We start from the raw sequence: 18,355 nt of genomic DNA, 5'->3' as shown, positions 1-18,355 counted from the left end.
ATCAGCCTGACCCTCTGGCTCTCTGGACTCTGCAGCCTTGGTGAGTACCCATGAGCCAGCTCTGGTCCTATGGAACGTACTCCCACCCTAGCTGGCCTGGCCCCACATCCCACCCAGAGAAAGCTAAATAAAAATGCAAGACATAATTAGCATGGAAGACCTTGTCTTAGGTCTCCGTGTGACTTCACAGGAAATGAATCACTTATAATAGCTAACATGTACTGAATACTTTCCATGGAACAGAAAATTAAGTGAACTGTTTTTTAACTTTATCAACAGAGCAACAGTAGAAGGTAAGTACTGCATTATCTTCCTTTACAGGGAAGAAAAGTGAAGCTGTACTAATAATTTATCTAAGAGCACTCATCTGCTAAGTGGCAGAAGCTGTGTATAAACCAGGCCGTCTGATTCTGGAGCCCAGGTTGTGATATATCTGTGTGCTACCTCCCAAGCTCAGTGACTTTCATCTTCTGAGTAGCACCTCATGTAACAAAATGTTTAGACAATCATGATAATGGCTCTGGGCACCTGGCAGGGCTGCCATGTACGGTTGGGTGGACTGTGCACTGCACAACTCAGGAGGTGCCATTCACATTGTCATATGCTAATTGTAACTCCTTGAGTTGTACAGGGGACAATCTGTACAACTACATGTGGCCGCTCTGAGGCCGTGGGGCCTGCACAAGTCAATAGCAGGAGGTCGCAGGGAAATGCCAGGTACACAGTTGAGGGGCTATTAAAAACTCCTTGGGTGTTGGTGTTAAAAATTAGGAATCAGGGAAGTCAGCCAAAGTAATGGGAGACAGGAACACAGAGGCCTCTTGCTGGGGCAACCTGACAAAATGCTGGGTGGTTTCTTCCACACTCAAACCTGCACTAGATAACTTTTACAAAGCGGGGAGGGGAGGGAGGGACTAGTTTTGTTTTTGCGTCATCAAAATAATACCTGCTTATTAAAGGCCATTTAGGGAATGCAGAAACATTTAAATAAGCTTAATATTTTAAATAATAAAATATTAGCAGTGGTTTCTCCTATAACCCAAAGAAGGCCACTGTTCATATTTTATCATATTGGCTGTACCTCCTCTAGATTATCTCTTTCTATGTTTATTTCCGTAGATATCTATGCATGGAGTGAGAGCTCTCAAGGGGGAGAGACCATATATGATTTGTACGTGGTTGGTCCTGCCAGAAATGTGAATACTATTTGTACAGTTTTCACCTGGACTTCTAGAAACAGTTCAGATGGGACTGTGCTGACTCTTGCTTGTGTGGTAACATCTTAAAGGCTCCTCTTTGCTGATGGCACAGCTACGGAGGGGCTTTGGAGAACTAGCAGGAAATGGGATGGAGAGGCTCTCGTAGGTTTGAAGGGAGGAGCAGGAGCTTCTCCTTGGTATGGAGAATGCAACCCTGTTGAACACAGCGTCCTGGTGGTGAGGGATCTCTGAATTCAACAGGCCAGTGGAAGGTCTTGAGCCTGCTTGTACACCAGGGGGGTAGGTGGCCTCCCTGATGATAAAGTCTTACTCCTAAAAGAGACCCTCGAGGGGATGTAGTTCAGCGCCCTCCCTCCTCTTTATTACCTTCCCAGCCCACCCTAACAGCACAAACACATTTCTTAGCTGAGGAAACTATGCCTTAGGGTGGTAAGTTGACTTACTTGAGGTCATACAGTGAGTCAGTGTCATACTGGGACCAGAACTTGGGGCTCTGGACCTCTTTCCAAGCCTGCAAATGTGTGCTGTTGACCAGTCTTCCTCTTGAAAGAGACTTTCAGGGGCTCTTGCTCTGGAATGAAGAAGATGCTAGAATAAAGAACCACATTCTGGCCAGGCATGGTGGCTCATGCCTGTAATCCCAGCATTTTGGGAGGCTGAGGCGGGTGGATCACCTGGGGTCAAGAGTTCAAGACCAGCCTGGCCAACATGGTGAAAATGTGACTGTACTAAAAATACAAACTATTAGCTGGGCATGGTGGTGCATGCCTGTAGTCCCAGCTACTTGGAAGATTGGGACAGGAGAATTGCTTGAACCCAGGAAGCAGAGGTTGCAGTGAGCCGAGATTGCGCCACTGCACTCCAGCCTGGGTAGCAGAATGAGACTCTATCTAAAAAAAAAAAAAAAAAAAAAAAAAAAATTAAATAAATAAAAGAACCACATTCCTCTGGAATAAAGAATGTTCCATGGTCAAACCAATGTGCGAAGGCTGCACGTTGCAAATTCTCTCTTGGAGATTCGTAAGCACCTTAGCTTGCTAAAGCCTCAGAGAAGGTCTGTAGCAGAGAAACCTGTTTAACCTGGTTCAATTCATTGTTGCTTGAACTTTGTGGATGTTTCCATTGCTCATCTAGTCATGCCTTGAGGAACACATGTTGGGAAAGAGGCTGTGCTAGGCCACGCTGCCTGTCCACTGAAGCCAGAAAGGATACCTGAGGACATAGGAAATGTCATGCTGGGTGAGAGTATCGTCCTTCCAGCCCAGGAATTTGCTCTCTGACAGGGCCACCAAGAAAAGTGTTGTAACAGCATGTGGCTGCCCTTTGCTGAAGCCAAGCTTAGAGGCTAGAGGAGGTTTTTTTTTTTTTGTTGTTGTTTTTATTGGAGAGGCAGTCTCACTTGGTCACTCAGGCTGGAGCACAGTGGTGCGATCTCAGCTCACCGCAATCTCTGCTTCCTGGGTTCAAGCGCTTCTCCCACCTCAGCTTCCCGAGTAGCTGGGATTACAAGTGTGCGCAACTATGCCAGGCTAATTTTTATATTTTTAGTAGAGATGGGGTTTGCCATGTTGGCCAGGGTGGTCTCGAACTCCTGACCTCAGGTGATCTGACCACCTTGGCCTCCCAAAGTGCTGGGACTGCAGGTGTGAGCCACTGTGCCCAGCCTGAGATGGGTTTTAAAAAAATGGCCTAATAGCTTTATCTGATACTGTTGTCTCCAAGTGGATTTAAACTTTTGAAAATTCCAAGTAGCTTACATTAAGTGCCAGGTGAGCACATTCTTGTCTGTTGTGTTCACCTCTGTATCCTCAATGCCTTGAACAGTGACTGGTACACAGTAGGTACTCAATAAAGACTGGCTGAATAAATGGAATTAAATTTCCGATGACTTTTGGAGGCTAGAGTTCCAAAATAACTTTCCTCTGCATGCCATAAAATCTTTAACTTTCCTCTTCCAGGCTGTGAGATTTGCAACTTACCATATAGATTCAACACATGCTTATGCAATTCTTAATGTATATAAACCCTACGCTAGGCATATTCTCATATAAAGAATCCCTTAATTAATATTGTCAGTGACTCCGTAAAGTACAATGGCAAAAACGGCAATTACTTTTGCACCAACCTAACATCTCAGTTTTCCAGGTGAGGAGGCTGAGGTTTGGAGGTGTTAGGTGATGTAACCAAGGTGGCGTTCTTATTAAGTGTTGAGGTGAGATTTGTGAGCCCATAGCCACAGCTGGGATAGCTTATTCATGGAGCTTCCCCAGAATGATAAAAGTAGACTTCAGAGAAATCAACAAGAGGCAGGCCCCAGAGGAAGTCTCCTCCAGGTTATAAAGAAAGGCACTTCCTCTTCTGAAAAGTTGTCTGCAGTAAGGACTGGTTATTATGACCGTCCTGGGCACCAAACAGGGACTCTAGGCCACCTGTTAAGTGTCTTTGTGGAAAATAATTCTGCTTAAGGCACAGTAACTCTGAGAATTGAGAAATAGGAATAGTTCCCAGCTGATGGAACAGCTGAAGCACTAAGCCTCCCCAAGCCTTGGTTACAGCAACACAGTATCATAACACAACAGCTCGACTTCAGATTTCCCCATCCACTCAGTAGATTGATAGTTCTTTTTCCACCCAACCCTTTGAATGCCCAGGTATTGATCTTACTAGTGCTAGAGTAACTTTGTCATTTTTAATTAAAGAATGAAAAAAAGATAGCCATCCTAACACCTGGTTGCCTCCTGAAAACTGTGTCTATTCCTTGCTAGCACAAAGTGCTGTTAATTACACTTTGTTCAAGAGAGTGTCTGGCTGGATGGGAAGATTATGTCTCAATAGATTTGTGGGATGTTTGAGCTGGGAGGAGCCCTGAGATCAACCTGTCTCTCATTTTATGGAATAGGAAACTGAGGCTCTGAGGCCACCCAAGATCCTGCTCTTGATTCTTGGGGCAGTTTTTTTTTTTTTTTTAAACCCTGCTATCTTGAACATACTCTTGGCTTCATCACTCATACCGTGTGACTTTAAGCAAGTACTTAACCTCTCTGTTCTTTAATCATCTGTAAAATGCAGGCAATAAGAGTTACCTACCTCATGGAGCTGGGGTAAGGAGTACCTGAGAGTTTGCCAGCAAAGTGTATTTCCAAGTGCCAGGCACACAGAATTGCTCAGTAAATTAGACTTTTAAAACCTTTAGCAATATTGTCATTGTTTTCCCCTCCCCGCTTTTTTCCTTCTATAACCTTGTAATCTCCCTAGTTGGGAGAATGAGCTCTGGGAAGGAACGGGTCCTCTCTGTTAGTTCACCCCTTGAAGCTTGGAGATGAAGGAAGAGCACGTTAGTGGTGTTTGTAGCAGGCGTTTCCCTGCATGCTAGTTTCCATGGTTGCTGGAAGTATAGAGTTCTGAGACCCTGAATGTGTTCCCTGAAAGTTTATGGGTTGAAAACATAATTGTCAGGCATAGAATGATACAATGGACTGTGGGGACTTGGGGGGAGGAGGGGGAAGGGGTGAGGGATAAAACACTACAAATTTGGTGCAGTGCATACTGCTCGGGTGATGATTGCGCCAAAATCTCACAGATCTCCACTATAGAACTTATATAATCAAATACCACCTGTACCCAATAACGTATAGAAAAATGAAATAAATTTCAAAAAACCTGAATTACCATTATAACAGTAGTAAGAGCTAATTAGGCCTTGGGGACTTTGCCCTCATAACTGGATTAATCCCATTATAATGGGAGTGGGTTAGTAATCTCTGGAGTGGCCCATGATAAAAAGGATGAGTTCAGCCCCATTTTTCTCTGTGTCTGGTGCACTTGCTTGCCATGTGGTGTCTTCTGCCATGGCATGACCCTTGCCCAATGCTGGCACCATCTTTGGGCCTTCCCAGCCTAGAGCACTGTGAGCCATATAAGCTTCTATTATTTTTTCTTTTTTTTTTTTCAATTTTGAAGGTGTGCATATCTGTTTGCAGGCTAGGATTTCAATAAACTTCTGTTCTTTAGAAATTACCCAGTCTGTGGCATTCTGTTATAGCAGCAGAAAAATGGACTAAGAAACTGGGCTTTTCCTGATGCTGAGAAAAGTAGTCTGCTAAATCCACTGACATTAAGGTGACAGTGATAATATTTTATTCCTCTCAGGAGTAAAACATTACTCCTGAGAGTAATGCCTGGGAAATGATATTTAATGCAAAGTAATTCATTTCCCAGGGTAGTGGGGAGGAATGTCAGGTAACAGTGCCAGGGAGATAGGAGATAGAATTTGGATCTTGGGGCTGGGTCTTCCTGGTGCCCCAACAGTAAACCCACAGAAGATGATTCTCTGCTTGGCCCAGGCCCAGGGCTCCTCTTGCCCACTGCTGGAGATGTGATGTGTTCTCACAGGGAGGACTTCCTGCCAGGGAATCTAGGCCTGAAGGAGCTGCTTCTTGGTGGTGGGAAGGAGGAATCAAAGCCCCTGGGGTGTGGGCCACACTGTATGAGCTTGGACGGGCTGGTCGAATACTGTGAAGCTTTATTGTTTCTGAGACTCTCCCTGGGCTCAGGGTTCAAAATCAAAAGCTTCTCGCAGGTAAGATTAGCTTAGTGAAAACCAACTGCACTTTCTCTAAAGTAGAATGGTTTAAAAATCAAAGCAGAGGGTGCTGTGGCTCATGGCTGTAATCCCAGCACTTTGGGAGGACAAGGTGAGTGGATCACCTGAGGTCAGGAGTTCGAGACCAGCCTGTACAAAATGGTGAAACCCCGTCTTTACTAAAAATACAAAATTACCCAGTCGTGATGGTGGGCACCTGTAATCCCAGCTACTTTAGAGGCTGAGGCAGGATAACTGCTTGAACCTGGGAGGCAGAGGTTGTAATGAGCCGAGATCACACCAGTGCACTCCAGCCTGTGTGACAGAGCGAAACTCCATCTCAAACACAAACAAACAAACAAAACAAAGATATCAAAGCAGAGAAAATATTACAGTAAGCACAGTTGGCAAGACAGTCCATTTAAATAGCACAAATTGGTTTTAATTTTATGTCAATAAAATTAAACATTTAATTCAACATTTAAATAAAAATTTTTTTTTGTATAAGATGCAATTATCTGTGCAAGACAGAAACGCTGGAGTACCCTTGTGTCTTTCTCTTCTTTGCCTCCTATTTTGAATCCAGCTTTGAGTTGTGCTGTGCTTCTAAATAGCTCTCGAATCTCTCTACTTCTCTTCCCATCACTTCCACCGCCTCCATCATTGCTCCACTGGATGTTGCAGCAGCCTCCTCCATGTCTTCTCTGGGCCCCTCGGTATCAATCCAGTATGTACTGCAGTAACTCCAAGAATTTGCACACAATACGATCCATTGGCATGTAGGCAGAAGCCAGTAGAATTTTAATTTTTGTTTATGTTAAGTAAAATTAAGAAAGCAAGCGAGCTTTCATGACATTCAATGACTGGCTTGACTGTGGCTCCTTGCCCAATTCTTCTGTCAGCCAATCTAATGCCACGTTTGATTCAAGAGGTATCTGGGTATCCAGGAACTCCAGAACACGACCATGCTCTGAGGGAGCCTGCGTGGTTTTGTTCGCTCTCTGTGTGTTGCAATGAAGTGCAGCTTTTATCTTCTCCAGGAGAATGCTGTTCATGGATTACATTAAGTAGTACCAATTAAACAAACTTCCAAAAAATAGATAAGCAACCTAAAAGGATTCCTGCATCTTTTTTGAAGATGAAAGATACAATCATGCTATGCATAATAATGCTTTAGTCAATGATGGATGGTATATATGATTGTGACAGTGACAGTGTCCCATAAAACTATAATGGACCAGGCATTGTGGCTCATGCCTGTAATCTCAGCACTTTGGGAGGCCGAGGTGAGCAGATCACCTGAGGCAGGAGTTCAAGACTAGCCTGGCCAACATGGCAAAACCCGTTTCTACTAAAAATGCAAACGTGAGCAGGGTGTGGTGGCGTGCACCTGTAGTCCCAGCTACTCAGGAGGCTGAGGTGTGAAAATCGCTTGAACCCGGGAGGCAGGGGTCGCATTGAGCTGAGATGGTGCCACTGTGCTCCAGCCTGGGCAACAGAGTGAGGCTCTGTCTCAGAAAAACAAAAACAAAAACAAACCAAAAAAACCCCCCAAAACCAAAAACCATAATGGAGCTCAAAAATTCCTACCACCTAGTGAAGTCCTAGCCGTTGTAACGTGGTAGTGTAATGCATTACCTATTCTGTGTTTAGATACACAAATGTCATCGTGTTGCAATTGCTCACAGTGTTCACTGCAGTAGCCTGCTATACAGGTTTGTACCTAGGAGTAATAGGCTATACCTCATAGCCTAGGTGTGCAGTAGGCTGGGACATTCAGGTGTATGTGAGTATACTCTTTGACGTTCAACCACAAAATGGCCAAACGACACAGTCCTCAGAACATTAAGCATGATGAATACTAAAGGTAAACAAAGGGGAACAACAAGCTAATCAAAAATATGGGATGAAATATGGACAAATATGTACTATTGTTTATTAGTAACAACTCTTACTCTAAGTGTATAATGTCCTTAGTGATATATAACTAATGATAACTTGCAGTCAAATTTTTTCAAGACTTAAAATCATTTCACTGGGGACATGTTCAAACACACATAAAATAGAAAATATAATCATGAGGCTGGGGGTGGCTCAGCCTGTAATCCTAACACTTTAAGAGGCTGAGGTGGGAGGATTGCTTGGGGACAAGTGTATGAGACCAGCTTAGGAAACATAGCAAGACCCTTTCTCAACAACAAAAAAATTAAAATAAAAAAATTTAGCTGTGCATGATGGTAGATGCCTGTAGTCCCAGCTGCTCAGGAGACTGAGGTGGGAGGATCACTTGAGCCCAGGAGATCAATGCAGTGAGTTATACAGTCCAGCCCAGGTGAAACCACTGCATCCAGCTGGGGTGAAACCACTGCACTGCAGCCCGGGTGAAAGAGCAAGATTCTGTCTCAAAAAAATTAATTAATTAAAATTATGACCCCTCACGTGCCTATTGCTTAACTTCGACAGTTATCAACACTTTGTTAAGACTTCAAAAAATATTTTTTGTTAGCTCCCTTTAAAACAATTTCTATATTTGTATGTTTTATAATGTACATAAACTATACAGTGTACACACACACATGCTTATAAAAACACATACATTTACATAAACCAGACGTGTGTACTCAAAACCTTACCACTTGTAAGGGTGTGTAGTCAAAGGCTTAGAGGAGTCTGCTCCATGCTGCTGTCAAGAGACCTTTCCAATATGCAAATTTGATCATGTTGCTCTGTGTTGCATAGCCCTCAGTGGCTTCCCATTGCTTCTAAGAGAGTTCTGCAAGAACTCGCCTAAGTCTCTTGCCTGACTCCCCACCTTGCTTTCTTTGCTCTGGCCCTGATGCCAGTTTGCAGTGCAGATTTGCGCACAGTGCACATATGGGCCCACGTTTCCTCCTGCCCAGGGTCTTTGGGTATTACTCTTCCTCTGCTTTCCATCTCAGTGACATTGTCACTTCCTTAGGAAATCCTTTGATTCCCTCTAGTCCAGACGTGGTTTCCCAAATGTGAGCCATTCTTATGGAACTGAGTTCTTTTCCTTCATTGCATTTTTTTCAGTCTGTCACATTAGTTTCATTTTAGTGATGGCTAATGTCTCTTCCTTCCTCTAGACTGTAATGTCCAAGAAGATGTGACACATGACCTTTTCTACCTGTCCCCAGTGTCTAATGATGTGACCAGCACATAGTAGGTGTTCAACAAATTGTGGATTAAGTGAAGGTTTGTCCTAGTTCAAGGTTAAAAAAGTGTGAGGGTCAGCTGTGATCCCTGTGAACCAGTTGGAGGATGAATCATCATTGCATAAGTTCAACACTGGAAGAGATAAAGAACAATACAAGACAACAAGTTCACGGGTGGTGTGTGGCTAATTGCCCAGAAAGCACAGTGGATGTCAGATGCGTTAGGTTCAAAGAAAGAACACTGTGAGGTGAGCTGGGCTGATTTCAGATGGTATTACCCTTTGAAATATAAAAGCCACATGTGAACAAACACATATGGATATCCTGGAATCTGAACTTCTTGCTTGCAATACTGAAAGCATAATTTAATTTTGATTTACAAGAGGCTCCAATTTGACCCTGAAGTCATAGTGATAATGTCATCTTCCCAGCTCATTCCAACGTGAATGAAATCTGCTCTTTTATCAGGCTCTGCATCCATCAAGCCTTGAAGATGGGGCTGTGGTTTATTAGTTATACATCTTTCTTTAGGTCTTTCAAAAGTCCTTCCAAGTCTGACCCTTGACTGAGCTTTCCTATGGTTTTTTTTTTTTTTTTTTTTTTTTTTGCGGTTTTGTAATAAAAGGATTTGTTTTTATATGAGCTGGTAGAGAACCAATGCTTGGTATTAATTTAGAAGGTTGTAGGTTGATTTGGGAAGCTCAGCCTGACATTCATATGATCTGAACTTCTTTTTTCCCAAGAGAAGCTACGTTTGCATCGGTTTTAGCTTCAACATACACTTGTTTATTTTATTGGTTTCTAGCTTGTCTTCCTTCTCTAGAATGTAAGCCTCTTGAAAACAAGGAACTTAACTGCCCTGTCTCCAGTGTAACCTCAGCACCTAGGACAGGGCCTGACACAGAGCAGGTACTCAACACACATTTGTTGAACGACTGACTGTAGGGTGACGGTCTGAAGGAGAGTGGAGTTTATAGTTGCTTATGAAAGCACATAGGTCAGAAGCCTCTGCCCTGCTATTTCAAAATCTCTCATGTTTGTAATTTGAGGGTAGGGGACATTTTTCTCCCCATCTTTTTATTTTCTGACATTGGTACCAGATGCTTGTTCATAGTAGATGCTGTGAGCACATCAACTAAATAAATCAAAGAGAGTTCTTGATCATCATTTGACCATGACAATGGAGAAGGAAGAGCAGGTGGTAGAGGACTGGTTTTAGAATAGGCAGTCCTAGAGTGAATTCCCAGTTCTCACTCACAGAGCCATGTTAGGCAAATCTCTGGACTTCTCAACCTCAGTGTATTCATCTGTATAATTGGCACATCAATAGTGGAGACTGTCCCAGGGCCACTGCAAGGCACTCTTTCTGGGAAGCATTCTGTAAGCAGTGAAATGCCTAGAAACAAGAGTCATAGTGGGCACTGGCCAAGGCAATCAGGAAAGGCTGGAAATTCCCATAGGGTTATTGGCGATGTTCTTGGCCTTTAGATGGATATTGGACTCAGAAGCTGAACTGCTGGGTCCAGATTTGCAGGTCTTTGTCTCCAAAAGCTCCTCTTGTCACCACCTTCCTTTGTCCCCTCCCTCCCTCCCCGACTCCAGTCTTCCTTTATGCTGGTTCATGCAGCCTGTATGAACTGCCAGATGAAAGCAACTCAATAGCCTGAGTTATCTAGAATTACATTTCAAAAACATCTCTATGTTTCCTCAGGGGAGGAAGGGAAACAGGGACCAGGGCACAAGAGGGCATAGAGTACCCTCTAACTACATTCTACCTTTTCCTTTGTATAATTTGGCCTATGGTTTCCTAAAGGATTTTCCCCAACCATGGTCAGCCCTGTAGATGGAATCATCTGAGGGGAGTTGGATGACCCTGCCCCAATCTCTCCAATTGGCCTGAAATTCTCACTACTTGAACTTTTGGTTTTGAAGCCAATATGTTTCCATTGAAGGTCATAATTAGCCATTATCACCTGAGCTTCCATTTGGGTTATCTCGAACTCCCTGGGGCCTGAAAAACAAAAGTGACAACTTTTGATAGAAAAGATAGTATCTGGCCAGGCTTGGTGGCTCACACCTGAAATCCCAGCACTTTGGGAGGCTGAGGAGGGCAGATTACTTGAGACTAGGAGTTCAAGACCAGCCTGGCCAACATGGCAAAACCCTGTCTCTACTAAAATTACAAAAAATTAGCCAGGTATGATGGCATGCACCTGTAATCCCAGCATCCCAGCTACTCAGGAGGCTGAGGCATGAGAATTGTGTGAACCTCAGAGGCAGGGGTTGCACTGAGCCAAGATCATGTTACTGCATTCCAGCCCAGGGGGACAAAGTGAGAGTCTATCTCAAACCAAACCAAACCAAAAAACAGGATTAAGAAACTACTGCCTTGAAAGGACATCATGAAGACTGTACTTTCAGGGATCATTTCTATAGTTTTGATACTAGAAAAGTTTCTCTGAATGTGTAGAGCACCAACAGAAACTGGACCCCTTCCTTACACCTTATATAAAAATTAACTCAAGATGGATTAAAGACTTAAATGTAAAACCCAAAACCATAAAAATCCTAGAAGAGAGACTGTGCCCACCCCATGATCACAGAGCCCCACCCTCACCGCTCTACCCCGCCAGTCCACATCCACTGCCAGCTCACCATGGATGATGATATCGCTGCACTTGTAATCGACAACGGTTCCCACATGTGCAAGGCTGGCTTTGTGGGCGACAATGCTCGCTGGGTTGTCTTCCCCTCCATCGTGGGGTGCCCCAGGCACCAGGACATGATGGTGGGGATGGGTCAGAAGGACTCCTATGTGGGTGATGAGGCCCAGAGCAAGAGAGGCATCCTGACCCTGAAGTACCCCATCGAGCACGGCATTGGGATGACATCGAGCATACCAACTGGGATGACATGGAGAAGATCTGGCACCACACTTTCTACAATGAGCTGCATGTGGCTCCTAAGGAGCACCCTGTGCTGCTGATGGAGGCCCCCTGAACTGCAAGACCCACTGCGAGAAGATGACCCAGATCATGTTTGAGACCTTCAACACCCCAGCCATGTATGTGGTCATCCAGGCTGTGCTGTCCTTGTACGCCTCTGTCTGTACCACTGGCATTGTGCTGGACTCCGGTGACGGGTTCACCCACACTATGCCCATCCATGAGGGTTACGCCCTCCCCCATGCCTCTTTCTGGACCTGGCTGGCTGGGACCTGACTGACTACCTCGTGAAGATCCTCACCGAGAGCGGCTACAGCTTCACCACCACAGCAGAGTGAGAAATCCTGCATGACATCAAACAGAAGCTGTGCTATGTCACCCTGGACTTCAAACAGGAGTTGGCCACAGTGGCCTCCAGCTCCTCCCTGGAGAACGGCTATGAAATGCCTGACAGCCAGGTCATCACCATCAGCAACGAGCGATTCCGCTGCCCTGAGGCACTCTTCCAGCTTTCCTTCCTGGGCATGGCATCTTGTGGCATCCATGAAACTACTTTCAACTCCATTATGAAATGTGATGTGGACATCTGCAAAGACCTGTATGCCAACACATTGCTGTCTGGCGTTACCACCATGTACCCTGGCATTGCCGACAGGATGCAGAAGGAGATCACTGCCCTGGCATCCAGCACGATGAAGATCAAGATCATTGCTCCTCCTGAGTGCAAGTACTCTGTGTGGATTGGCGGCTCCATCCTGGCCTCGCTGTCCACCTTCCAGCAGATGTGGATCAGCAAGCAGGAGTACGCCGAGTCCAGCCCCTCCATCATCCACTGCAAATGCCTCTAGGAAGACTGTGACTTAATTGTGTTACACCCTTCCTTGACAAAACCTAACTTGCACAGAAAACAAGATGAGATTGGCATGGCTTTATTTGTTTTTGTTTTATTTTGTTTTGTTTTTTGGCTTGACTCAGGATTTAAACACTGGAACAGTGAAGGTGACAGCAGTTGGTTGGAGTGAGCATCCCCCAAAGTTCTACAATGTGGCCAAGGACTTGATTGTACATGGTTCTTTTTTTCAAAGTCATTCCAAATATCGTGAGATGCATTGTTATATGAAGTCCCTTGCCCTCCCAAAAGCCACTCCACTTCTCTCTGAGGAGAATGGCCCGGTCCTCTCCTGAGTCCACACAGGGGAGGTAATAGCATTCCTTTTGTGTAAATTATGTAATGAAAAAAAATTTTTAATTTCACCTTAATACTTTTCTATTTTGTTTTATTTTGAAAGATTTTAGCCTCTGTGGCTATCCCCATTTTGTCCCTCAACTTGAGATGTATGAAGGCTTTTGGTCTCTCTGGAAGTGGGTGGAGGCAGCCAGGGCTTACCTGTACACTGATCTGAGACCAGTTGAATAAAGCGTGTGCGCGCACGCGTGCACACACACACACACACACACACTCCCTAGAAGAAAACCTAGGCAATAGGAAATGCCATTCAGGACATATGCATAGGCAAAGATTTCATGACTAAAACCAAAAACAATTGCAGCAAAAGCCAAAACTGGCAAATGGGATGTAGTGACACTAAAGAGCTCTCTGTACAGCAAAAGAAGTTCTCATCAGAGTGAACAGGGAACCTACAGAATGGGGTGAAATTTTTGCAGTCTCCTCATCTGACAAAGGTCTATCCAGAATCTACAAAGAACTTAGATGTACAAGAAAAAATCAAACCACCCCATCAAAAAGTGGGCAAAGGATGTGAACACACTTCTCAAAAGAGGACATTTATGTAGTCAACAAACATATAAAGAAAAGCTCGTCATCACTGGTCATTAGAGAAATGCAAATCAAAACCACAATGACATACCATCTCAACACCAGTTAGAAAGGTGATTATTAAAAAGTCAGGAAACAACAGATGCTGGCAAGGCTGTGGAGAAATAGGAATGCTTTTATACTGTTGGTGGGAATGTAATTTAGTTCAATCATTGTGGAAGACAGTGTGGCAATTCCTCAAGGATCTAGAACCAGAAATACCATTTGACCCAGCAATCCAATTAGTGTTTATATACCTAAGGAATTATAAATCATTGTACTATAAAGACACACACACGCGTATGTTTACTGCAGCACTATTTACAATAGCAAAGACTTGGAACCAACCCAAATGCCCATCAAAGATAGGCTGGATAAAGAAAATGTGGCACGTATACACCATGGAATGCTATGCAGCAGTAAAAAAGAATGAGTTCATGTCCTTTGCAGGGACATGGATGAAGCTGGAAGCCATCATTCTTAGCAAACTAACACAGGAACAGAAAACCAAATACTGCACGTTTTCACTCATAAAAGGGAGTTGAACAATGTGAACACATGAACACAGGGAGGGGAACATCATACTCCAGGGCCTGTAGAGGGGTGGGGGTCAAGGGGAAGGAAAGCATTAGGACAAATACCTAATGTATTTGGGGCTTAAAACCTAGATGATGGGTTAATAGGTGCAGCAAACCACCATGGCACATGTATACCTATGTAACAAACCTGCATGTTCTGCACATGTATCTAGAACTTAAAGTAAAATTAAAAAGAAAAAGAAAAAGGACATCATGAAAGGAGATCCATGGTAGCTGAGTGTATAAGGAATCTTAAGAACTGAGCCAAGGGGGAGGATGGAAACATTAAGCTAGGGGAGTGGGAGAGAGGAGAGGAGGTACTTACAAACTGTCTGCATCCCAGATCTGTCCAGGGGATCTGGGACAGATGTGACTATTTCAAAATAAAATAGTCTTGTTGATTTGACAGGTTCTCACAATGTCATTATAATTTTATCTACTTTCATTGTTATTAGACAATCCAGAGGAGACTGTGAGCTCCCAGATAAATAGCCTGTGGCCTCTGCCTCATGCTTCCTCCCCATGTCTGCAGTTCTTCCCCCTGCCCTGTTCTTTGCTTGGGCTTTTCCTCTCCTTGGACTGCTTTCACTCTCTAGCTGTACCTGTTGAAATCCTTCAGAGTTAAGCCCACACTTTATCAGCCTGGGAAAATTCTCATGATTTCTGTGCCATGTCCTGAGGTCCTGAGCAGCACTTACTCATTAGCTTTCTCATGCACCCTCATGTCTGTCCCCTGGCACAGAGTTAATGGTGGACTTGCTTTTTTGTTTGTTTTTCTTTTTGAGATGGAGTCTCTCTTTGTTGCCCAGGCTGGAGTGCAGTGGCACGATCCCTCACTGCAACCTCCACCTCCCAGGTTTAAGTGATTCTCCTGCCTCAGTCTTCCTAGTATCTGGGATTCCAGGCATGCACCACCATGCCCTGCTAGTTTTTGTATTTTGAGTAGAGATGGAGTTTCATCATGTTGGCCAGGCTGGTCTTGAACTCCTGACCTCAGGTGATCTGCCTGCCTTCACTTCCCAAAGTTCTGGGATTTCAGGTATGAGCCACCATGCCCAGCCTGGACTTGCCTTTTAACTCCACTCCCCACCATCTCCTACCTGATGGGTGAGATGCAAGAAAAACTCTCTTCCTTATCATTGTATACCCCAATTGGTGCTTAATAATATCTGTTTAATTAAGTTGCATGCAGTAGTTGCAATATGGATTTCTGTAGTCACTTCAGATGCCTCAGAAAGAAAATACCCACCTCCCTGACTGATGCCTGAAACCCCCCCTTATAGTCTGTCTAAGGTTTTCATTCATTTCAAAGGCAATGCTTGTCAGAAGTGCTATAAGGTTCCAGTCTCCTGGGAAGGTCTGAATTCTAGGTGAAACATCGGAACCATAAAAATCCAAAGTGTTCTACATTGAAATAGAAGCTATTTACCTAAAAATACACATTGTGTTCCATATTCCATATACTACACAAAGAGGTCATATGATGTGGTAACCAATCAAGCTTGGGCTCTTGGACCAGTTTGTCTGGGTTCTGATTTGAACTGATTTGTTGCCTGATTAAATGGATTAATATTCATGAAATGTGTGCTGCTGTGCTGGGCATGTGGTTAGTGCTCAGCAAGGATGGTTGTTATTGTCAGGTTGTTATTATTGCTCTTATCCATCTAATCTGAATATGACTCTACCCCTTTGGGCAGCCTCTTCTCATGCTGTGTACCTACCATGGGACCAAATTCAACACTTTACTGTATTCCTCTTTAAATCAAATTGAATGCCAAAAGTTTTCCTGAGAAATACAACTTTACTGAAGATTTCTTAAGGAAATCTGGAGAATAACACTGTGTACCACACAGCAAAACTTGCCCCAGAAATCCCTTTTAAGGCATCTCTGTTCTTTCCCCAAAGTTCCTCTCTCAACATTAGCAACCTCATCACTCCTCCCTTCCCAAATATTCTCCCATACCTTTTGATAGCTTTTCCAGAAATCCAGGCATATCTTTGGGATTCAGCTTCCTTGGAAGGTAGGGAGATTATAGTAAAAATAATCCTTTTTCCTTTCACATTTAGGATGTTAATTAACATGATGCTATTTATTATATATGTCAAAGATTAAATGTGAATGCCAGATACTCAGAATTTCTGGATGACCCCAGCCTGCAAAACTCATTCAGGTTACCTGCTGGGTCCAGTGGTGTTCTGGAGATGATTCACGTGAGCTCACGAGAGCCCATCATGTGCATCTCTTTGCAGCTCTGCTTTCACTGATGCCATGTTAGTAACTTGAAATCTGCCATGATGGGAATATTTACACCCCTGTAATTGGCAAAAGCTACAGACCAGAGATTTCCCCTTCCTAGAGAGTAGATTGTTAGACATTTATCAGTGTACTGTTGCTGTGGCCATTAACACTATGTCTTTCACTGTCCTGCAAGACCCCAAAAGTACAATTTCATGGCTTTCTGTCCCTTGAATTCTTGGCATTTTGAGGCAAACCTTGAGAGTAGGTGACTAGGAGAATTGTCAGTTATTTAAGCTCTATGCCAGCCTAGCAGTCTTTCTCTTTCTCTTCCTTGGCCTTAACACTGTTTGTTTTCCCTGGAATCTGAGCTCTTTCCTAGTTGATGAGCCTAGATCATGCCTCAGCCTGTTTCAGGGTCACTTTCTCTCTTTTCGCTTAAGGTCCCAGAATGCTATGTGGCAGGTGCCTCATCAGTTTTGATACAGACTGTGTAAAATTCAGTCACAGGAATTTGTCATTCAATGATGCTGGGGAAGGATCAGTATTGCTATAAAGTCAGGGTTTCTGCCACCAGCTAGGCTCTCATTGCAGTTCAGTAGTCAGTGATTCTCCACTATGGCTGCATAGTCAAGTCACCTGAGGAGTTCAAAAACTCCCAGTGCTCAAGCTACATCCCAACCAATTAAATCAGATGAGATCCAGGTATCACCTTGCCGCTTAAGGTCTAGATAAGATTGACTTGGATTCCCATTCCTCAGTTTGTGGAAGGCCCAGTATTCTCCCAGTGGACAACTCATTTTGCATTTTGTGGTCACCTCTGCTCCCGAAATCCTTCCTCTACTGTACTGGTTTGGTTTAGGAATCATCTTATCATCCCATGGATGCTTCTCTGTTTCATAAATCCATCCAGATGTAATTCCCTCAGGAATGCCTTCCTTAATTCTCCAGTCTAGATCAAGTCTTCCTGTTAGGTATATTTTTAAGTCACCTTATACTTTTCTTTTTTTCTTTTTTTAATTGCATTTTAGGTTTGGGGGTACATGTGAAGAACATGCAAGATTGTTGCATAGGTACACACATGGCAGTGTGATTTGCTGCCTTCCTCCCCTTCACCTATATCTGGCATTTCTCTCCATGCTATCTCTCCCCAACTCCCCACCCCCTACTGTCCCTTCCCTATTTCCCCCCAACAGACCCAGTGTGTGATGCTCCCCTCCCTGTGTCCATGTGTTTTCATTGTTCAACACCTGCCTATGAGTGAGAACATGCAGCGTTTGATTTTCTGTTCTTGTGTCAGTTTGCTGAGAATGATGTTCTCCAGGTTCATTCATGTCCCTGCAAAGGACACGAACTCATCTTTTTTGATGGCTGTGTAACATTCCGTGGTGTATATATGCCACATTTTCCCTGTCCAGTCTATCATCGATGGGCATTTGGGTTGGTTCCAGATCTTTGCTATTGTAAACTGTGCTGCAATGAACATTCATGTGCATGTGTCCTTATAGTAGTTTTCTTTCATAGCAGTTAAACTAATTGGTAATTATGTATTTAGTTTTGTATTTGGTTAACTAGATTGTATACTCCATGCAGATGTGGATTGTGTCTATTTTTTCCCACCACTTAGACCTAGTGCTTAAAAAACTCATGCTTGGCACACATTCGGTGTTTGGTGAATAATTGTTGAACACTGAGGAGGTACCTGTAGGAAGGAATGAGGCTGGGCCTTAAAAAGAAGCTGCAACCAGGAGTGAAACAACTGACCCTGACATCTTATACACGTTTCTCGTTCTTCCTTTCTC

The 18,355-nt window shown here is 43.8% G+C and overlaps 2 pseudogenes; both read left to right on the top strand.

The window, feature by feature from the left end:
* The first annotated feature begins 11,383 nt into the window (after window positions 1-11,383).
* LOC118148746 (small nucleolar RNA U3) lies at window positions 11,384-11,463 on the top strand (annotated as a pseudogene).
* On the top strand, window positions 11,459-14,261 carry LOC100389379 (actin, cytoplasmic 1 pseudogene; annotated as a pseudogene).
* The last annotated feature ends 4,094 nt before the right edge of the window (window positions 14,262-18,355 follow it).

Source organism: Callithrix jacchus, chromosome 16 (assembly GCF_049354715.1).
Source record: "Callithrix jacchus isolate 240 chromosome 16, calJac240_pri, whole genome shotgun sequence".
Classification (NCBI taxonomy): Eukaryota; Metazoa; Chordata; class Mammalia; order Primates; family Cebidae; genus Callithrix; species Callithrix jacchus.
The sequence above is the reverse complement of the archived record's forward strand: the minus strand, read 5'-3'. Positions and strand labels throughout refer to the sequence as shown.